General features: G+C 36.6%; 1 long non-coding RNA gene across 1 annotated transcript; it reads left to right on the forward strand.

Moving 5' to 3' along the window:
• The first annotated feature begins 16,213 nt into the window (after nucleotides 1-16,213).
• Nucleotides 16,214-20,090, forward strand: LOC116500262. The gene is made up of 4 exons (XR_004254273.1): nucleotides 16,214-16,301; nucleotides 17,641-17,755; nucleotides 18,517-18,798; nucleotides 19,909-20,090. It is a non-coding gene; the product is annotated as an uncharacterized LOC116500262 (long non-coding RNA).
• The last annotated feature ends 4,095 nt before the right edge of the window (nucleotides 20,091-24,185 follow it).

Raw genomic sequence — 24,185 nt, forward strand, 5'->3', positions numbered from 1 at the left:
TACTAAAATTCTGCGTATTCCCACTGCAGTGGCTGTTATCCCTAGTAGAAATTAGGCAGATGCCTGCCCAATATTATTATTAGATTTTATGTTTCACACAAATGATAAATCATTGCTATAAATGTTGGAAATAATTTCTACCGGTAACATTGAGAATACATGATGTATTGCTCCAAGATGTATTCCATTTACATCTCTTTCCATCCCTTTTCCTTTGATCTCTTTTCTTTTTCACGATTTTTGTAGGCCCTGTTTTGCTCTTCTTTCCAGAATTAAAACTTCATGTGGTGGTCCAGAGGAGGTCAGATTAAACTTGTATTATGAATACTTTGAAGAGACATTTTCAATGCAAGCAAGTAAACAATTTCCATTTTTGAAATAATAGGAATTCATATCTGCCAACATTACATTCTGTCAAACATTGAATAGAGGTAAAAAAAATAATAAAAGAAACATTTAGTTTGGTCCTAAAAAAAAAGTATATGTATCTTTAAGACATTACACATTTTATTTTATTTTGTTTTAATTTTTTCTAATACATTTTTTCCTAATCATTAATGTAATATTGTTTTTGGAAGTTACTAATTACACTACTCTGATAACCACACGGGACCTTAATTAAAGATTGTAATACACTGCAAAATGTACATGTGTATAATGAAAAGGCAATTAAAATATGTTTTTAGATAACTAGGTTTTATTGCTTAGACTAAACCAAATAGATACATTTTCTTAAAAAAAAAAAAAAAAAAAAAGTCATGATATTTCTCTATGTTGCAGTTGTTCTCTGCTATCCAGCAGTGAAAACAATATTATTATCAGTTCTTCATGTTCTTAGAGTTGGCAGTGATATTAGTTTGCATGAAGAATATAGCCATGCCAAAACACAGTATCACTTTAGAGGAGAGGCTGCCAAAGCCTCTGGTGAGACTTGCCAAAAAAACAGTCACAGTAGGGTATCTTTAGGAGCTCTCTATCCCTGTGCGTATAGGTCTTGCTCTTAAGGATAATCACCTGCCACTGAATGGAGCTATTCACTGAGGCCAAGGGAGTGACTTAAATACAGTCTCAAGCCTTTAAAAGCTGCAAAGGTGCCAATGCTCTCACTTTATCAGGAGTCTCCTGACACTTGGTTAACTTGGGCTCAGTGCCACATTAACACTACCACCCAGCCTTGGAACTGAAGTTGCTTTGTAGCTGGCCAGCTGGAGTTTGGGATAGGTTGACACATGAATCTTTATATCTGCATCTACAGCCTTATTCTCAGTTTTCAAATGTATCTAAAAATGGAATGGAATGAAAAGAGAAAGGAAAGGAAAGGAAAGGAAAGGAAAGGAAAGGAAAGGAAAGGAAAGGAAAGGAAAGGAAAGGAAAGGAAAGGAAAGGAAAGGAAAGGAAAGGAAAGGAAAGGAAAGGAAAGGAAAGGAAAGGAAAGGAAAGGAAAGGAAAGGAAAGGAAAGGAAAGGAAAGGAAAGGAAAGGAAAGGAAAGGAAAGGAAAGGAAAGGAAAGGAAAGGAAAGGAAAGGAAAGGAAAGGAAAGGAAAAGAAAATCTTACTGGAAATCTATGTCCCACTCTTTTTATCATCCCTCTTCTACATTTTACGTGAGACAAGGTTAACTGAGCCTAGGAAATGAATATGGTATGGTGAACTCATATATATGTCACTCAGCTGAGAGCAAGTAGCTAGTTTCCATGAAAAAAATCTTGCTCTGATGTGAAAGAATTCAGATGAAAAGAGTGAGATGCTTATTTTGAGAGCCTACACACCTTGGAGGAATAAGCACCAAAGGGAATGAGTTTGAAAAGTGGTGATAAATTCCACTCCCTGTCTAGGCTGGCAGTTAAACCATTCATCCAGTACGCAGATCTTCAAATCTTGAGGCAATTGATGCTTCCTTCTCCCCCATACAGCAGTGCCTCTCTGACCTCCTAAGAGAGGAGCAGGATTTTGGTGACAAGAGTTACTGATAAATTTTTGCCTTTGCTCTTGAAATTAAGTCATTGTATACAGAAGAGTCAAGTGACTACAAAAAAAAAAAAAAAAAAAGTTCTCCAACAGTCCTTTGAGTGGGAGAGAAATGGAATTCTAGTTCTTTCTCAGAATAGATATGTATTTCTTATGCCATTCGGTTACAAAGACAATGGGATAGGAATATTTCAATAGGAATAAACACCTGGAGAAAAAAAAAAAAAAAAAAAAAAAAAAAAAAGAAAGAAAAAGATTTCCATCTTTCCTACTAAATTTGGTAACAATTCAGAGAGAGTCACTTAAAAGTCTAAGTAAGTGACAAGAGTCACTTACTCCCGCTTCACATCAGTGCCACCTCAGCAGGCGGGTGGAATATGTCCTTTTCTGTGGCTGTCATTAAGGCTGTGGACAGTGTTAGCCCAGGGCTGGAAATGGACCTCCAACTTTTATGGAAAAAAAAAAAAAGAAAAAAAAAGAAAAAAAAAAGTATTCTGTGTATTAAGCAGATATGAAAAAAAGTCATTCCCTTTTGCTGTTTTCACCACAGCAATATTTTCAGACTTTTCTGGAAAAGTAGCTAGCTCATTGACTTACTATCCTCTGATTAAACCAGAATCGCATCAGAACTTATCTGGGCAATGTCTTTAGCAGCCAGCTCTAAACAAGCATAGCTACTTTCAGCAATAGCAAACTTTAAGCCATAGAGGAAGGCTGAAATTTTATAGAGAGACCTAAAATTTATACATTTAGTTTTTTTGAGGATTAGGCAGTGCTGAAAAGCGATGACCTAGATAATGGTCTGGGCTGTAGGCAAGTTTGGGCTTCTAAATACAAATTAGATTGACCTTAAGTGATCTCTAAATTCTCTTAGTTTCATGTTAGGCCTAAATCTTAGCCCGTAAGCTCTTTCTTGGATCTAGTTTCCAATGTTAGGCCCTCAAAAAAGACTTCTTTGTTTCTTTGAGTTTTGAACAGATTTTTTATTATTATTATTATTTTTATGTTTTTTTTCAAAGAAAGTGTTTCTGTATGGAAAACATTTGTGATGATTTATATATTTCTGTAGTAATCCCCTAATTCATTAGAAGCAGCATCTCTGTTCAGAGGATTACTATGTATATGTATGTGCATAAATCTAAGGAAGTTAACTTTTAAAAGGGACAGACACTTTGGTTTTTAGAAGCATTTTTATTTGTAATGTTGTTTCCAGCTGTGATAAATAAAGGTCTGAATTGCAGTGGGAAATGGAGAAATCGAGACCCTGATCTTGTGCTGAATTCCAAGTGTGTAAGAGGTTTGCCAACACATAGTTCATTGAGGATCAGGGCCCTAAAACCTGAACTTCCAAGGGCTGACTTTTTTATTCTGCAGTGTTCAAATGGATTGCTTAAAAAACCTATAAATGCTTCATCTAGACAGCAGGGCACCATTTCAGGAACTGATTGCCCATTATAGTACTGACAATAAAATAGGAAAATACCCCAAGGGAGAAGGAGCAGGGCCTTATGACTTTCCCATTGAACTCAATGTGAAACTTATAATTTCCTGCCCCCACTTTGCAGGATGCATCAGTTTCCAGTGGTCGTTGCATTATGCTCCTAAGCCTCTTTCAAAGAAATCTGAAATGAGGGGGTTTATTACAGTAGAAAACCAGACAAAATCATTGCAGAAATATGAGTCCCACTACAATAAAGATTTCTTTGATATACACAATATATATATATTTTCCTTCATATCGGCCCAGAATTAATCAGCTAGAAATAATACTCATTTGATTTACATGTTCTGTGCTAAATTGTGAAAATGTTCTTGCCATACATAGAAGTGAACATATCTGTTTAAGAGATCTAAAATTTTGTTTCTTTCAAAGATCTTTTAAAATGATCTCTGAAACAATACTGAGGCAGAACATAGCACACTCCTGTACAGATTCACACACTCTCTGTCATCAGAGACAAGAAACTGATATACACCCTCCTCCTCCCCACACTGAATCTCCTCCGTGAAACTTCCAGCCGTCTGCGGTTGCAGAGAGCACCTGTCTGGATAATGTGAAGGGATAAGGGAGTATGTTAAACAAGGGCAGAGGGAATTGGGGAGGGATGCAGGAGACACAGAGCTAATTGAAGCAAAGCATTTTATTAATCCAGAGTGCTGTCTCCAGGCATGCCTGAAATCTAAATAATGATACTGAACTTCAAAGGCTTTATTCTCTATTCCTTGTGCACTCACTACTCCAATTTAAGTCAATGGAACCTCCAAGTGTATAAAAAGCAGAATCATACTGTAAGCTGTAAAAATCAGTTAACAATAAAATCTTATACTGTTTACAAGAAAACAAACAAACAAACAAACAAAAACCTTTATCTGGTCAATTCTTTTCCGTCTATTGGTAGTATGGGTGGCCTGAATGTCAAAGTGTGAAATTCTGACCCTCTGGAGAGCCATATATAAGCGTAGATTTCCTTTGAGACTTTATTGTTTTCCAAACAATTTGTTCTGCTGATGTGTTCTGCTGCTATTGGACACTGTGCATACATGGCATATCAAGTATTGTATAGAATCTGGCTACACAGTTGTGTAGCTTCTCAGGTGTGCTTGGGGATTTGGCTTGTGCATTTTAAAACTCTTCTGTTGCATCTGTGCATCTTGAATTATGTTAGTTTAATTATGTGAAAATTAATTACTCAATGGTTTCATAGTGTTTTGAACTGTAAGGTATTCTGAACATGAGTGTTATTAAATATAATATACACTATTTTTATTTCATGTTTATTTTTCAAAATTCAAAGAACCAGTTTTCTTCTTCCTTAAGGGATTTCACTTATGCAAAGGCACATGACCCAGGTCTCCATCTGCCTCTTCAAGGTGTGCTCTTAAGGATGTCATTTGCTGAGACAGGGGGCACAGCATGAGATGCTGCTGCACAAAAAGCCCAGTTATTGTTACCTTCAGAACCCAAGATCCCAGCAATTTCTCATTTCTGCTATTTCCTTCAGCAACAACATCGAAATGGACATCCTAGCACTTAGCTCTCTCTGAACTGTGGAGAAAATGTTCTTATTCACCTTCACATACAATTCCTTGTGTTAGGTAGGATATAGTCACTGAATATGCTATGGGAGAGACTAAAGTATAAAGTGGCTAAGTGTCCTTTTCAATTGCATTTAAATATTAAAATTTACATGGAATTTTCTAGGTAGATTAGAATCTTAAAATTTTCCTGGCAGATCGTTTTCTAAACCTTTCCTTTGGCTTAAAACATTAATAATAATTGGCTGGCTGATATTTTTTTAATGAGAAAAGTATTTCATGGAGATTGGGAGTTCATCCAAATCAATAGAATTTGTAAGAAAACGTCTATTTTAATTAAATTGACTAGATTCCATGATCACAGCATCCAGCAGGAAAAAGTTAGTCTCAAGCTTTATTTGCTTTGTTTTACAAGTAAACCAAACTAAAAGAATTGTTTTCTGTTTGAAATAATGCACTGGGCAAATGTGCATGGCAAGGTTTCAGTAGCAGGGAAGTTGCAGGTGTGTCCTCTGTGAGAAGAGACCAGAGGCTGCCCCAAAGCTGGACAGAAACTGTTTCAGCCAGCTCTGACTGACCCACCACAGGACACAGCTGAGCCTAGCAGTAACTCTGGTGACACCTCTGTAACAATATACTTAAGAAAGAATAATGAAAGAAATAAAAATGCTGCATGGGAGCTGGGAGAGAGAGAGGAATAAGCAAATGTGAGAGAACCATCCCTGCAGACCCCAAGGTCAGTACAAAAGGAGGGCAGGAGATGCTCCAGGCAGGAGAGCAGAAGTTCCCCTGCAGCCTGTGGAGAGGTCCCTGGTGGAGCAGGCTGTCCCCCTGCAACCAATGGTCCCACATGGAGCAGATCTCCATGCTGCAGCCCATGGAGGAGCAGGTGGATGTGGCCTGGAGGAGGCCAAGACCCATGGAGAGCCCCTGCAGGAGCAGGCTCCTGGCAGGAACTGTGGCCCATGAAAGGAATTTTATTTTGGGGAAGAGTGTGAGGAGGGAGGAACAGCAGAGATGAAATGCTATGAACTGACCACAGTTCCACTCCCCATCCACCTACACTGCTTGGGGGATGAGGTAGACTCAGGAGTGAAGCTGAGCCTGGGAAGATGGGAGGGTGGGGTGAAGGTGCTTTTAGTTTTATTTTTGTTTCTCTCTATCCTATCCTATATTTAATTGGCAGAATGTTAAACTAATTATCCACAAGTCAAATTTGTTTTGCCCAAGATGTTCCTTTGTGAGTGATCTCTGTAATTCATTCATTCCATGAGTTATTTGTCGTGTTTTCTCCCCTTGTTCTGCTGAGGAGGTGCAATGAGATTGTGGCTTGGAGGGCACCTGGCAGCTACCCAAAGTTAACACACCACAATGAAGCTTAGCATTTTTGTCTCAGGTATTCATATAGGGATTTGTATTGTGAAATTTTCCAGAGAAATTTTAATGAGTGCTAATCAAACATGAATTTTCTTCTTTACTTAAAGAAAAAATAAAAATAAAAAAGTTGCCATAGAAGATAAAAGCTAAATTAGCTCTTTTTCTGAATGTCTTCTCTTCAGTGTTCTATAACTAGCTTGTTAAACAATTACACATGCCATTGCACTTGGGGGGGGAAGAGGGGGGAAGCTTAACTGACTAGTTTCAGTCCTCTGTTGACTCCTTCAAGTTAGAGGGAAGAGAATCATGTCTCTTATCTTCTAATTTCAATAAACTTTCTATATGCCATTTCAAATACTGTTTATTTGTTTGTTTGTTTTTAAGTCTTTTTCCTTTGCTCGCTGTCTTCAGAGATAAAAGAGCAGTTATTATTCCAATAGTTTGACTCTCCTTAGTGTAAAGCACACTAGAAACGTATTGGAAACTACTTCTTTATCAAATGCTCCTCTCTCCAAATGATTTCTCAAGGGAGAAAAGAGAATTACAAAGAAGCTGCTGATGTTAAGTTTCTGAAATATTTCTGTAAGCAAAACATCTAAGAATATTACAGCAGTATTTATTAGCTTGAAAGGGAATGTGGAAGGGAAAGACCACCACAAGGCCCCAAATCGGATATATTATTTTAGTAATGCAGTTCACATTAGTATGGCCAACGCTTTTCACGGACAACCTGACCACCATCTGAAAATAAGAGTGAATATAAAACAATTTGCATTCACATAGGTAGGGGTGATGTTCTTCAAGCACAACATGATCCACTATCCATAATAAATCCTACTAATAAATACAAAACAATTTGCACAAATAGTCACAGTTGGACTGGATGATCTTAGAAGCCTTTTCCAACTTAAATGATTCTTATTCCATTATTCTATTCTATAATTCCATGAAGTTAGTGAGTGCATTTGAGTGGATGAATTCAGACATATCATAGAACATCCCAAGTTGGAAGGGACCCACAAGGATCATGCAGTCCAATTACTGGCTCCATACAGGATACCAAAAATCAGACCATGTGTATGAGAGTGTTGTCCAAATGCTTCTTGAACTCCAGCAGGCTCAGTGCATTGACCACTGCCCTGGGGAGCCTGTCCCAGTGCCTGACCACACTCTAGGTGCAGAAGCTTTCTCTAACACCCAGCCTGACCCACCCCTGTCCCAGCTCCATGCCATTCCCTCGGGTCCTGTCGCTGTCCCCAGAGAGCAGAGTTCAGCGCCTGCCCCTCCGCTCCCCTCGTGAGGGAATATGCTTAAGTCTTTTCTCCAATTTAAGCTTATTTAAGCTTAATTATTTAAGAAATTTAAGCTTGAAAAAGGCATTTTCATTTTTTCTAAACGTAATTCCAGCACCACTAATGGACACAATGTTCATCAGGTGGAAGGAAGATGGGAAGGAGAAGGGGAATGATCATTGTGGGATAATCTACACAGAGACAGAAGGAATACCAGCAGGGGTGAGATGGAGTTAATGCCACACAGAGAAGCAGCCAGTGTGTCCAAAACATCTTGGCAATACTGATGTGTTTCCAGGCTATGGGAGATTATAATACAGAGAGAAGTTCCTATGAGACTAAACTGGGGAACGTGTGCTGGGAAAGAGACTCCATCTGGGAAAAGTTGCTTGTGGTAGGAGAAATGCAAGAGCAGAAATTATTGAACTGAAGAGATACCATTAAGGTCAGCAGTGGGTTTTCTTTTTTTTTTTTTTTTTTTGAGACAGTGTTGTTCTGGTGTGACAGAGGGTCACAAAGCAACTTGCAAGGCTGCTGAGATACTGTTGGGGGTAAAGTGGTGTGAGATTTGTTGCCAGGCTGGCAAATTCTTGTGACATCTTTCAGGGCCAGTGGGAATTTGAAATGTATTCAATGCTATTATTGGGCTGAACGATAACATTGAAAAAAGAAAAAAAAAAAAAAAAAAAAAAAAAAAAAAGCATATAGCACTGTTCCATTCCATTGAAATTTATCTGGCTTTGCTAATGTTTGCTTAATGTGTACTAGTGCAGTGGATGCATTGTAGAGAAACCATTACTTCAATTATGAGACATAATAGAAAGTCTCTAAAAGATTTTTTAATGATATTTTTATGTTAGTATCTAGATATATAAAGAAATAATGCTTTTACAGTTACTTTTTGCACATCAGACTAAATTACAATAAGAAAATAACTAATTAAAGCAGGCAGTTGGTCTGTTGATTTTGTCATGAATTTTTCTATTAATCCTCCTTCCTTCACAGGTTTCCAGTCAGAAACAATGTTCAGTGTGGAGAGAGCAAGAGCCAGAAAAACAGAAACTAGATAGAAAAAAGGAGCCACGGTGAAGGGGGGGGGGGGGGGGGGGGGGAAGAGTGTTGTAATTGTTTTCAGTGGTATCCTTTAGTCCACACTCACAATTCTTTACATCCCTGCAAAGCTGCTTCTCAGTTTTTTTTGGGTAGATGGAGAAGTTTATGCTCTGGCTGTCCAGTATGAAACATACTGACACTGAGGTCAGGGCTGAACATGTTTGTGATTGTAGTTGTGATCCCGAAGCAGGATCAGACAAGAGAAAAAATGACAGTGTAACCCAGTACTTGGGGTGCTATAGACAATATTTGCAACTTCTCAAATCAGGCACCTGAAACAGCGGGATCTGTTTTTTCCTTTTTCCTTTTTTTTTTTTTTTTTTTTTTTTTCCCTTCCCACAAAGAGTTAACAAAGTATATTACAAAAAGAAAACTTGAAACCCAGGGGCATCCATGAGCCATTGTAATGTCTTAGTCAGCTTTTTGAGCAAACCACCAGTTTCCCCAGATTTGTTAGATTTCGTTGCTGTAGAATCTACATGCTGTTATAGATGGAATAACATGTTACTTAATCTTTTCACAGGACATTGGCAGCTCTTCTTGGAATATACAACTGTAATACCTTGATCTTTTCGGAGGCAAATAAAATTGAATAGGCTAACTAGTACTTAAGTAGCAAATAATTAAGATCAGTCATGATAGCGGAACATGAGAATTTGTGATGTTTGAAGTTCTACACATAAACACTGTGCAGTGTCAAACACTGTCACTACACAGAAACAACTTCTATGACAAATTATTGCATAAAGAATAGTGTTTCAACTATTTTTGTGATACAGAATGTAAAGAACTGCCATTAAATCATTAAGTTTTCACCTTCCTTAAATGTATTACTTAGACAATGTCTTACTTACTTAGAGCTGCTGCAAAAAAGCATTCTAGGTAATAACATTTTTCCTGTTTTTACAAGGAATTCTTAATTTAAAATAGGTATTGATTATAACTAGTGTTGTACTAATACAAGCCTACTAAAAATATGAGATTCAGTATCTTCTTTGTTAAGATTTGTCACATCAATGCTAATTATTTGATTATTTTCCTTGTACATTTTAGCCTTTTTATTTTTCCTTACTGTATTGGGTTTACATGGCAACATTTTGGTAGTGGGGGACTGCAGGGGTGGCCTCTTTGACCAGAATCCAGAAGCTGCCTCATGTTAGGTCACAGCCAGCCCCAGCATGCTCCAAATGGACCTGCCACTGGCCAACCAGTGAGAGACACTGGTTGGGCCTCCAGAAGAGCCTATTTAAGAACGGGAAAAAGTATTGCGCTACAGCAGCTGGAAGAGTGATGAGTGAGAACCATCCCTGCAGGCCCCAAGGTCAGTGCAGAAGGAGAGCAGGAGGTACTAAGGCACCAGAGCAAAAGTTCCACTGCGGCCTGTGGAGAGGCCCTGGTGGAGCAGGCTGTCCCCCTGCAGCCCATGGGTCCCACATGGAGCAGATCTCCATGCTGCAGCCCCCCCATGGGTGGAGGAGCCCCCAGTGGAGCAGGTGGATGTGGCCTGGAGGAGGCTGCGGCCCATGGAGAGCCCCGAGAGGAGCAGGCCCCAGGCCAGAGCTGCAGCCCATGGAGAGGAGCCCACGCAGGAGCAGGGGGTCTGGGGGGAGCTGCCACCCATGGGGGACCTGTGCTGGAGCAGTTTGCTCCTGGGGGATGGACCCTGTGGTATGGAGCCATGTGGGAGCAGTTCTTGAAGAGCTGCTTCCTGTGGGAAGCTCCCGCAGGGTCAGTTCAGGAAAGACAGCATCCCGTGGGAGGGACCCCACATGGAGCAGAGGCAGAGAGTGACCGTGAAGGAATGGTGAAGATGAAGTGTTAGGGACTGACCGCAGCCCCCATTCCCCCATTCCCCTGCGCCGTTTGGGGGGGAGGAGGTAAAAGAGGGTGGATGGGGGGAAGATTTTAGTTTGTTTTCTGTGTTTCTTACTTCTCTAGCTTGTTAGCAATAGGTAATAAACTTCTTTTATTTCCCGTACACTGTCTGTTTTGCCTATGACAATACTTGCTGAGTGATCTCCCTGTCCTTATCCCAACCCTTGAGCCCTTTCTATCATATTTTCTTCCCCTTTCCCTTTGAGGAGGGGGAATGAGAGAGTGTTTGTGGTGGAGCTCTGCTACCCCTCTGGGTAAAACCACCACGCTTATAAAACCCCAAACTTACTGATGATTGTGGTTTTAAAAAGATGAACAGAGGTTTATCATTTCACCATGTATATCATCTCTGTGCATAGGAATTTATCCCCAGATGATTTTGTAAATGAACCTGTATGACTGTTAGATAATTCCAAACAACTGTTTGCCATGCATTTCTGTTAAGTGTTGAACTACCTAATCCAGTTAGTTTTCTGAATGATTACCTTTTTTTTTTTCATATAATGAAGTCTTCCCTATATCCACCAGTTTGAATTAATTTACTACTTTTTTTTTTTTGTCCTTGTTTTGTGTCATCTTTTCATGTTTACTGATTATTTTTTTTCAGATTTTACCCTTGCCTGATTTGCCTTAATCTTACCATTCCTCATCAGAAAAGACAAGATTTTTGCACAAACATGGCAGTGTTTATGTCTGCTTTTAAATGTTTAATGTTTCTATTTGTTGTGTCTTACGTAGTTGCAGATGGAAGATAATCTCTGTTAAACTTCCCATTTTCAATTTTCTCAACTCTCCAAAACATGGTCGAGTGTAATTATTCAAGAATAATGGTTGTTAAATGACCATATCTGGATATGCCATGTTGTGTACCAAATTCTGTGTACTACTTTACACATTCAAGCTTCTATTCCAAATGAAGTCACTTTGCAAAAACACTTGGCATTACTGGCAAATTATAATATACTCTAGATGTTCTTTTACATATTTTCCAATAAAACATAAGTTCAAACTGACCTTGAAAATGACTGCATACCGAGAGATCAATTACCGTGAATTTTATATTTTGGAGTTATTATGTGTTGTATGATAGAGGTTTTGCCTGCAGTCCAGTTCATATAAAACAATCTGATTCCTATGGCCACACAACTATGTACTTCCAATTATAATCCTTGTAAATAATCCAGTGCCTGAAATTACTGTAGCGGAAAACTACCTAAATAAAATAGTAAATGATGAGTCTTTTAACTTACTTTTACATCAGTATTAAGCAGATACTGAGATATTTGTGTAGGCTTCTTTTATTGTTAGTAGAGAGAAATGGGCACTTAGTCTGTGATTCATATCTTCCTAAAGTAGAATTCTATAGCTGGTCACATAAATTCCATCTTCTACTGACTATTGATCTCCATTGGATATAAAAAATAAATTCAAAAAGAATGGTTAATATGCATATGTCTTGCAGACCTCCAGAGTTAGGTGAGATATCTCCTGATCAGATACTTAAGTGCTGTTGGTATAAATACTATGTTACTGAATTTTCATTGCATTTTTTTCGGCTATTGCAATATTTATATTCTGTGTAAAATGTGTATCTATTATACCGTCTGCTTGATAAGGCTACATGGCACAACCATTTGGTGATTCCACTAAAATGGTCATTTTTATATCTCAATGTTATTAGTTGGGAAACTTTTCATGGTTTGCAGTATTTTGGTTAGGACACACTATGAAAAGTAACATTTTTTTCAACATCAAATATTTTTGGCAATTCAGTGAATACTAAGAAAATATTAATTTCATACAAAAGTAAATCACTTCTTGAAAGATGGATGCAATAAAGCTGCAAGCAAAAAAAAAAAAAAAAAAAAAGAAAGAAACATGATAAGAGAAAATTAGTAGAAAAAAATATATTTCAGATATAATTTCTTTCCAGTAGAAATTACAACATTATGAGATCTGTTTATTAATTGTCATCTAGAAAAAAAAAAATCAAACTCAATTTGAAAGCATCAAAACAAAAGAAAAATATGATTTTTTCTGAAGTTGCTTGGCATATCACAATATATTTACTTTCTCAGTAGCCTGCTGTCATCACTTCCTTTTTTTAAGATTTTTTTTTCTTGGAATCACACTATTTTTTGTTTGTTTTATAGCTCTCTTTTTCCTTGTTTCCCAGCTTCTCTAAGTTTCACTGAGTTGTAGAATCAGAGTGAACAAAAAGAATTGCCCTGTTCTGTCTCAGGACAGTGTATGCAGCTGGCATTACAAATGTCAAAGTGTAGCTTGGAAAAAAATATGTTTCTGTTTCCTTTATAAATACCAAGTAAGCTCACTGGTGGAACTAAAATCTTTAAAAGGAAAGTGGAATTTTTAACCAACCTTGTTCAATTCCAATGGACTTTTCAGTGCTTTTCTGTTATATTTGTGCCAGTAGCTTAAGCCATAAATCTTGACAGCTGCTATTTAAAAGCAAAGCCTTCAATAGGAAATTATTGTAAAATTATGTAAAAGAAGAAAGTGACAATAACTCTACAAAAATAACAAAATTTTAACTAAAGACTGTTTTCTCAAATGTCCTTTTTCTTTACCAGACTTCCAAATTTCCAAGTGGAAAAAAATTAGGCCTTAGGTGTCTGTTTGTCATCGGTCAATTTTATTGTGGGTATTTAATTATAAATACTTTTCTATTGCCAAGAAAGGTTCTAATGATCATATTTTTTGTTTGGAAAGGAAAAAAAGATAAGATTTTTTAAGCATGTATTTCAATGCTGCTTGCTAGTTATTAATGAAGTACAGTTAGGAAATATCTTGTAAATGTGTACTTAAAGTAGATGAAATGAAACGTGAAATACATATATTAATGAGAGAGAAGGGTTTTTACCTTTCCGTTGTTGCAGTGCTTTGTGTCAGCAGACTGCTCTGTTTTCCAACAAAGTAAAGCAACCGGTAAACATGTCAACAGAAAACAGTAACTTCAATTACACTTCTAAAACAATACCAATGTTTTCTATTATTTTGGACTCAGTAAATCTTTTTTTTTTTTTTTTAAATTTATTTATTGTTGTTGTTACAATTTTGTGACTGATCAGAGAAGAATTTAGCAAAAGTATTAGTCCATATGTAATCTCAGTTAATTTAACGTTAAACAAGTTAGTAATTTTATGGGAATTTTGCATTGACACCAAAAGCAATGTTGTCTCAAAATACAGGATTATACATACTGTACTGTATTGGTATGTACTCCAAAATTATGAAGAAATCACGGTGATTTATTCAAAATTTAATTGTATTTTGATTTTGTCTTTTGTTTTATATATTATCTTTTGCTATTATAATATCTCTTCAGTCTTTAATTTTTAGAATGCCAAAACTAAAAAAAAAAATGTACATGAGCATGGAAATAACACTTGGTGAATCTATATTTATTGTTTCATACTGCAAATATTTTTATTAACAATACTGTTATAACTCAGAAATTTGCTTTTTTTATAAACTAAAATTACTTACGACCTACAGATAGAAAAAAAGGCATGGCATGTTGATGTCAAAAGAGGAGGGGAGAGGAGAGGATCCTCCATATTCTGTGAACTTTGCAGTAACAGTCATTTTTTGTTCCTTAAATGTGTGATTATGCTCAATTGTTGAACTTTTTTTGTTTGTTTGTTTGTTTTGTTTTGTTTTTTAATATACATTACAAACTTTTTGAGAATGGAACAATGGAACTGCCTTTATCCCAGTTGTAACTAAACTTAAGACAGAACATAACCTCTGGATGAATTTAGTTTTAGAAAACTTTCTGATTATAAATGCATAACATTATAAAAAGCATAACATAAAATGTCTCACATATTAAAGGAAAAAAAAAGTTTACATTTCTTACTTTTACCCTGGAGAAGGCCTTTACTTTTAGGACCTTGCCCTTACACTATCATTTACACATCACATTTTACTGAGAGTGCAAGTATTATCACCCTGTAAGGTTACTTGCATTTCCATGCCCATGTTGTATTGTCAAGTGACATTTAGCAGCATTTACTTTTTTGGCTGCCATTTCCTCATCTTGCATAATACATTTTTCTTACATTAGAAGCTGAGGCATAGGAAAATTTTAAAGTTTGAGTGCACCTGTGGGATGACAGCATGATAGACATCTGTGAAATAAATGCAGACTTATGGTGAGCAGGTTCAGCTGCAACCCCCTAAAATGGCATTTTATAATATGGCAGGCTTAAATGGTAGAGTGTTGAACAATCACAGAAAAACATTACATCATGTAAAACTGTAGTACAAGGGGGAAAAAATGACAACAGTGTGCAGAACTGCAGCTGATCCTGCTTGCCATATGGTATGTCATTCACAGTAATAACACTTACATTCCCTCAGTAAGTGCCCTTAAATATCAGGGAGTGAATAAGGCAGTACACAGATTGCAAAAGGAATTTGTAATCATATACATTGTGAACTTTGTACTTTCAGGAATCATTTTACCCTTCCGTTAACAAAATACCCTTTAAAAATACATCTTAGTACATTCCCAAGGCTCAATACTTTAAAATCCACTTGTGCAAATGGTTAAAAGCAAGCCCTCCTGAGTAAACATGAAAAACAAAACAAAACAAAACAAAAAACTGTGAACAAATAACTGCTATCATTCTCCCTTCCCCCTTCAAGATACTGTGATTTTCTCACCAATAAAGTTTTCTTACATTTATGTATTTTTTCAGTGTGTGCTGTTCTTTGTGATCCTGATGAAAAACCAGCTAGCTGGAGTTGCTTGGATGAAGAATAACTTGCTTTTTATCACAGATAAGAAAACTGCTTAATTGTTCATTATTTCTCACAATGCAAAATCTACAGAGCACTCTGCAAGTTTCATGAAGCAACTTTGAAATAAACAAAGGAAGTATTTTGTCATATCACGTCCATAATTAAATTGTGGAACTCATTGCCACAAGATGTTATAGAAGCCAAAACTGTAATTAGATTCTTAAAAGGACTGAGGATAGGCCCATTGTCTATATTGAACACAGAAGTCTGGAGCCTTCATTTCAGGAAATCCCTCAGACTCTAGCTGCTGCACGAGCATGTTAGAGAAGAGCTGTAGGTCTGTAGGCATACCTGTTCCTCATACTCACATCTACTAAAGGAAGGATGCTGGGGCAGATGAATCCAATCTGCTGTTATCCAAGTATTTACATTGGACTGAGACCAATGTAAACTGAGTGCTGTTCAGACCCAGCACCGATTTATTCAGTGATATTCTGGGTTATTCACTGGATGCTGAAATGTGGAAAAAAGAAAAAAAAAAAAAGAAAAAAAAAAAAAGAAAAAAAAATCCAGTTTACCAAGATTTTATTTTATTTTTATTTTTTTCCTGGCAAAATACAAAAGCATGCATAGTGTAAGGTAAACCCAAATCATTATGTTATTTATTCTTCTTAGTATCAGTGAGTTTTTAGATAGTTTTAGATAGTGACTTGCTCATCTCTAAAAACATTCCCCCCCAACAGGGGACAAATTTATGTCCCTTATTTATTCCAGTTTTGATATTGTTTACTGATTCTAATATCTTCTTGTTCATGTTCATTTGTGTGCTGGAACCACCTGTGTTCTTTGGAATCATGACCAGATGACTGGAAGGTAAATATATATATATTTTCACTATTTGTACTTTCTCAGAACTTTTACCCTGACAGGAAACTAAGTATCTTTTTCCATCAGTCACTCTGTGAGAAACCAACCATTCCCATAATTTTACGGGTACTACACATTGTTACCTAAGCAAAAATCTTATTGGTATATCTGTAAAATTCTTTAGTACCTTTCTGATATAACTACTGTGGCAAATCAGTTAGAATGTGCATTTGAGAAAAAATCTGCAGTGACAGAGAAAAAAGCAACTTGACTATACATTTTTTTTTCCATTTCTAAATTCTATAGAATATCCATTCTCTCAGCATCAGTAAAAGAAGCAGACATGGGTTGAGATTCAAGATCTGAGACCTTATGAGATCTTAGAATGTGCAATGTGTTCAGCATGCATACCATTGCTTCTAAGATGGTTCCTGTAACGTGATGTCTAGTGTATTTTCTTTTCAGTTCTTTGGCAGATTTTTCTTTTTTTTATTTTTCTTTTCTTATTTTTTTTTCTTTCCTAACTTTATAAAGTAGCAGAGTATACACTCAATAAAATATGAATCTCAGTGTAGGGGATTTGGTAACACTTCCTTGTTATTTTTCCAACAATTTTGACCTTACGCGCAAGTCAGGACTTTTTTTCTACTGACTGACAGATCCCCCTTTTTTACGAGACTTCAATTACATAGCAAATGAACTAATACTCCTACTAACACTTTTCATGTCCCTGCTCACTGTGTGGTTTATGGGAACTTCACTTATTTCAACTTTCTCCCACAGTTTTTGTGACCCTGAGTGTTTTCTCTGATCAGTTTGTAGGATTACATTTTTTTACTAGCTATTTCCTCTGAAACGACAGGTCTCTTCTGCCAACATTCCTGTCATCACTTGTAATGCACAATGTTGTGGGATGCCCTTCTGATTTTCCCTGTTGCCCTTTCTGCAGTGTTAGTACAGTATCATTTGTTGCTTCTTTCTGTTCTACCTTGGTGATACACTGACTGAGCCAGAGCAACTGACCTGATGGTTTCATCATCTGGATTGCAGACCTGTCTTTTCAGTCATGGTAGTGGTTATTGGGGATCAGGGTCAGTATCTGCTCTTGGCAGAGTTTTTGCGTTTCAGGGTACTATCTCTTCTGTGTGATTTACTTGTAGTTTCTCAGCTGACAAGAGTGAGCTTCGAGTACATTTTCTTCAGCTGTAACATCAGAAGAAAATGTTAGTCAGAGTAAGCAGATTATCTAAACAGAGCCTGATGAGTCTGTGTCCAGGCTCATTGATCTTTCTTAATCCATGTTTGCTTAATTCATTCTAATCCACAACCTTTGCTCCCACTTTAGCTTTTAGATGCCCCACATTCAGCAGCACATTATGCCTCAGCGGAGTGTCAGTGTGCTAGGACTCCAGGATATTATCATCTGTGGCTGTTGTCAAACGGAGGGGACCTGGATGGTGGTAAGATTAACTGGTGTTTCTTTAAGGAAGATTAAAAGAGTAACAGCTGTAGAAGGCTTTTATCTCATTAAGGTTAGAGTTCTATGCTTATGTAGGCATGGCAATGATTTCTTGTTTTTTTAAAGGTGATCTTCAAAATGAAAAATAAATAGAAATTGAATGGTGGAACACAGCTAACATGTCAGCAATAGTATTCTGGCATCATAAGCATTTCTGTGACAGCTGTATCATCACAAGAGAGAAATTCAGCTTGCAGGTTACAACAAAGAGGTTTGTGAAATACATAGTGAAAGCTGGATGTTTTTTGTATCCTGAAAGTACTATTCTTCTGAAGAAGTAGAAGACAGATGTATCTATCTATCGATAGATAGAGAGATATATTTCTAGATTGAACCAGTTAATGTTAAGTATTTTTTCTATTGCAAGGTTTCTCCCATATTGGGGCATAACAGTGAAATACCGAGTGATGCTATATAAAAGCATTTTCAGTTGACCTTTCACCTTAGAAATGCAGATAATTTTTCACTCCAAATTATCACTGTTAATTGGTATATACAGCCTCCTTGAAAACAGAAAGGTTTTCTCTTTTTTTGGTTGATAGACATGGCTTCTATCCTTTAATGTACCTTTAATATATATAAATGATATACTCTCCTGCCTGTTTTCATATGCACAGTGTATTATATACACTGGAGAGACTCCAAGCCATCCAATTGTTGTGTACTTTAAACAGCTATTAACATATGTATTTTTCATCACAGTGAACTTGAAATGAGACTGGGACAACATAAATTGAAATGGAGAATTGGAAGAAACACAGATAGATCTGGAACAAAGGAGCATCAAATGTAGATGAAAACATTGAACAAAATGGTTCTGAAAAGTTACATGCAATGACTCTGCAAGTCCTGGGGGTAGTTCCACAGCAACTTTTCCAAAAATCAAGATACTTGGATTCCCTTGTTATGTCAGCCTGGAGGATTCCTAACGCTGTCTGTCAAAACAAGCTAAATACCAGAGGAAGCCAGATGATGGATTGGAAGGTAAGGGGATGGGGTGGGGAGGTGTCACTTGATATTAAACCTGTTGTGTATTGTGTGCTCATGAATATAAGAATAATGGAGCAAAAACAAAAGTAAGGGTAAAGAAACTTGGATATATATCCTTATTTCTATCATTCTAGGGGCTTTGCAGACAAGCTTGGCTTTTAGCTTCTGTTCTGTGGACTGCTTCAGCATTCAATCCACTGACATCTAATGTAAAATTCATACAGATCAGGTTTTATAATTACTGTCTCTCTGTTAGGCCTATGCTCTGGCCTTTAAACTGTGGTATCAGATTTCCCCTTGTCCTGTTTCCTTCACTCATGATTCTTGTTCGCTTGGCTACATGTTTGACATATCTCAGCAGCAGACGTGGTGGGTTCCCTTTTCTGTTTTGCATCATCCCATGCTCTGTAATCAGATAAATATTTGCCTAACAGGTAAGCTCTGCCTAGATAAAAGTGATATGAACTCCCTTCTCCATTTTATTCTGTTGCTGATCTCATCTCTTGACTCTGTGTTGTGGTTTGTATTTTGTTTAATTTTTACCCTGAAATGGCTGTCATTGCTAAGAATTGCAATTTGTACAATGTTACAACCACTGAGATGCAAAGAGATCCAAAAGTGAGAATTGTAGCCCAAATTAATCTAATTTGTCTACCTAACTATCTATAGATATCTAAAATGAAAGACTTAATTAAGACTGGAATTGCCTTAGGTTTCTCTATAGTTAGTACAGCAAAGTAGGCTTCTCCAGAGACAGCTTCACTCTCTGTTGAGAGTGAGAGAGTCTCCAGAGAGATTCCATAGTCAACTTAGATTATTAACTCAGGTTTTAAAGTTACAGAACTGCAGAAGTTAGGTTGGAAGATTGATATAAATTTTGATCTAGGTGAGATTAATTCCATACATTAAAAATAAATAAATAAATCACTATTTCTTGCTATTTGTGGTATTGGTAGATCTGTATAGAAATGCCTGACTTACATGGGTTTCTTCAAGCTCCTTGGTGTTATCTGGGTATCAATGAATTTCTTTCCCCATCTTAGTTTTGGTCTTAGTGTACAGACTGCCAGTTGTGTATAAATGTTTTTTCTCTTCTGACCCAAGCACTTGCCTCCCAAGATAAATTCAATCAAACAATGGAGCATGTTTTCCAACAAATGTTTCCAGTACGAATGCTGAAATATAGAATCTCATATAGATGAGAGGGATTTTGATCCCCCTGCCCTGAGCTGTCCTTCCTACCAGGCTTGGGACTTTCCTGCACTCTTCCATGTCCTTGATCACCTGTCAAGGTATGTGATACATGACTGCATTTTCATGCTTATATATATATATATATAAACCATATAGGGCCAAGAAAGGATATAGAGCTAAGAAGTGCTCATTGAAATGTAAATAATGTGTCCAAGAAGGACTACTTCTGAGGTTGTCTGCCAAGTGTTACTCCCTGGGGTGGAGGGGTGGATGCAGTTAGAAGAGTAGACGTAGTGTAATTTGCTACAAATTGTACCCACAACTTTCTGCACCAGAAAATGTGGCATGTAATCAGGGTGTTCTCTTACCCTTCTTTTTCTACTTTTTATTTCATAAAAGCTTTTTCTTCATGTCATTTTGTTGTAAAAACTCCTTGAGGTAGGGCTTTTTTTTTGTTATAGGCTTGTAGAGACCCTTTTCATTCAGCAAGACCATAAAAATGATGTATTTCTATGTCCTAATTAAGTAAGCTCTAAACTAATTTATCTAGCCAAAAGAAACATTTATATGCGTAATTTGATTTGGAAAAGAAAAAAAAAAAAAAAAACACTTTCAAAGAGACAAAGGCATGAAAGTGTTTTTGTTTTGTTGTTTTTTTTTAATCCCAGAAGGAAAAAAGTGCAACAATTCATTGTACACAATCTAATACACACTTATTTCCTTTAGAAGATCTTTCTGGATACCTACATGTACAGAACATGAATACACTTGAAGAGGAAACACAACCTCTTTATCATGGATTTCATTTGAACATGCTAGAGACATAACTTAAACTTGTGCATTATGAGAGAGAGTACAAATGAAGGTAAATAATGAAATTGGCAACATAGCTAAAAATATGAGATACCTCCATTTCCTTTGGAAAGTATTAGCTAATTATATTTAACATGGAATGAGAACATAATTCCCACTGTTTTGACAAGCAACAAATTGCACATTAGCACCTTGTAAATAATAATATTAAAAACAGTTGTCCTTGTCTTCAGTTTCTTTGTAAGAATAAAATTAATTTGAAGCCCATCATTCAGAAGATGTGCATTATAATATCAAAGCAGCAGTTTTAAAACACTGGAAACTGCAAATCCTGTACACACTCTGCATAGAGGGAGAAATTTGGTGCAGTAATAAGAAGATAAAAGGGAAAAGTATATAGTCTATGATAGCAGCATGATCCCTTATGGTAATCAGATTTTCAGTCGTGATTAATTTGAGTCAGTCATTCTACTAACAATATTATCCTGACTATAATCTAAGCACAATAATGTTTTCATTCAGAAAAGTAAATTACAGATTGTTAAGCATTTCTTGTTGTTGTTGTTAGTTGGCTAGTTAAACTGAATTGCTCACCTTTTTTTTTTTCTCCTAAAAAATAACACAGAGATGAATTTCAGTACTGTGCATTTAAACACATAGTCTTTCATCCCATAATCCAAATGTGCTTCACTTCACAAATATTAATTTTTACTGTACAAATGATCTCACAGCAGTCTGACAAGGTACATTAACTAGTTGTTTTTTTAATACTCTGTTTTTAGAGTAAAGTGTTGACATCGTTTAACAGAATCTAATAAGAAGAACCTCAGCATCTTACAGAGACCTTTCTAAATAAAGTGACAGTACTTCCTGGTAGCACAAAGATCTGATCGTTGCAATAACCTTACTGAAAGACAATAATTTCAGTTGAAAATAGGAAGGTCTGTTTTCATCAACTGCAAAAGGCTCAGGATTTCATTTACAGGAGTTAGCTCATTAACACACAGTGGTAAAAATGTTACAGACGGATATAGAAAAGGAACAGTTGAAATCATCAGTGACGTGTATTCTATAAGCCAGTGAGATGCAAAATGTACCCAAACAGAATTTTGACATGTAGGTTTAGTGGTTTTCTAATAACATTCTTAATATTAATTTCCTCTTTAAAAAGTCACATGTATAACATTGCTTCCTTCAAACACGAGGCCAGAAGAAATGCTGGATAAATTTTGATCCTGAAAGCTAAGAAATCTTCTTTCATGGGGATGCTGCAGTGGAAGTCTCTGGTAATTACAGCTGGTCATTATAATCATACTTCAGAGTCCATGAGCAAATTCAAATGAGTCAGGAAGGCAAGTGTGACTCACAGCAAGTGAGCACAGTGCTACCATATGTGGTATATACTTCATATGCTCTTATGTATAGGCTCTTTAAAAAACAAAACAATAGAAAAAAAATATTTATTTTTGTCTTTTTAATCCAGGTCTAAATTCAGATAAATGAAACCAAAATGTGGCCTTCATAGTTAGTTGTAAATTTTATTTCAAAAATAGGTTATAATTACTAAAGATGTAACAAAACCAAACCCACGTTGATCTTAGTAATGCTATACTCAGTACTTTGTATTAATCAAAACTATGCACAGAGACAGAGCACTTCAAATGCATGACTAAAAAAAGAAGTATGCCTACCTGAAATAAGGTCCTTGGATACAGTGAATACTTTAGGGTATTGCTTCAGGCTCTTTCACTGAAATCAGAGATAAATGTGCTTGGTAACTGAAAGGACTGAGTCAATTACGTTAAAAAACAGTGGAACACTCATGAAGTGCACATAACAGCTGCATGAAATGGCAATATGCTATTATTACAAGGAAAATAAAATGGATCATTATAAATGAAACACACAGAGGATTGTTATCAGCAGAACAATTGTTATGTATTGAGCAATCAGAAACACCCACTTGGAAATCCTTAACAAAGTGCTTAACATTTTATAAATAGAATTTCCAGGGAATTCAGAGATCAATACAACTGTCTAGCCACCTTCCACCTGTCTGGAACTGCCTTCCAATAAGAGTAACAAAGGGAAACAACTTAAGTATCTTTAAAGTGGAGCTTAATACATTTTTGAATGGGATTATAGGATGCAGGAGATGCTTGTTAGGGGATAGGAATCAATGACCCGGACAGCCCTTTGTTATAATATCTTGTGCTCCATAAACCTTCTTTTTTGCTTTGTTTCCAGTAAGCATAGATTCAGCACAGAAGACAAGTTTCAACAAAATACCCTATTGTTTGGAAGCAGTTCTACCTGATAGCACTACTTCAGGTGCACTTAATCTTAAGGTAATTCTAGTATTAACTGCGTATTAGAAGAGTAGGAATCCAGGCATCATGAGTCACTATTTATAATCTGCAGCAGATGTGTATAAAATCAATAGCTAATGGGCAGCATGGTCTTGCAGTGAATTAGGAGCAGAGTGTGAAAATGTCAGTTTCTTTTCAGTGTCTCTGCCAGCTGAGATCAGATGAAATTTCAACAGTTCTTCCTCTGTTCATCAAAACTAGATTTTATATATACTTGCAGTAGGAAGGCATGTCAAAAAACTAGCTACTTCTGTGTTTAAATCCCCATTTTTATTCATCCAACAAAACCATACCTGTTAGCAAGCATGGAATATCTATATAGAGAAGGAGGAGATGTCAAGATCAAGCACAGTGTCATGTGAATTCTTCCTCTGCTAGCAGGAGAAGGGAAAAACGATCAGTGTAAATCCTTGGCTGTTTTGCTGCAAGTTTGTCATTATGGTAATGAGTGATGCAAGAACACTGTTAGACTTTGCCGTATTTCTTAATGCTTACTATTCATTGTAGTCCCTAGAGGCTCTAACAGGAATGATGAGCTGATGCAGCACAACTGGGAGGCTGATGGGGGCTGCAGTAGGAGGAAATGCCACTTCTTGGGTTCCTTATTAAGACCAAGATTGCTTATTGCCTTCTAACTTCTATAGAGGTTGCAGCTGCTGAGGAGGAGCAGGAGAGCACAGCTATCACACTTGGTGGGTTCAAGGGCTTTGTGTGGTGATGCTGGAACTCAGAACTTTGGTCTGTCCATGGCAAGGGAGTTCTTTCTTTGCATGGTACATGACAAATACACACTCATTACTGAAGTTGAATTCAAAAAAAAAAGATGACTGATATGCAGACTACTGTGAAAACAAAAAGGTATATTTTCTTGTGTAAGCATTTCAGTTATCATTCAGAAGCAGGTCACCTATGTGTAAATGTGACCCTTGTAACATTTCCAAGGTCAGAAAGACTTAGGACAATCTGCTCTGTAAAGGCTGATTGCACAAGTTTAAGCTGCTTGAG

Source organism: Aythya fuligula, chromosome 1 (assembly GCF_009819795.1).
Source record: "Aythya fuligula isolate bAytFul2 chromosome 1, bAytFul2.pri, whole genome shotgun sequence".
NCBI lineage: Eukaryota > Metazoa > Chordata > Aves > Anseriformes > Anatidae > Aythya > Aythya fuligula.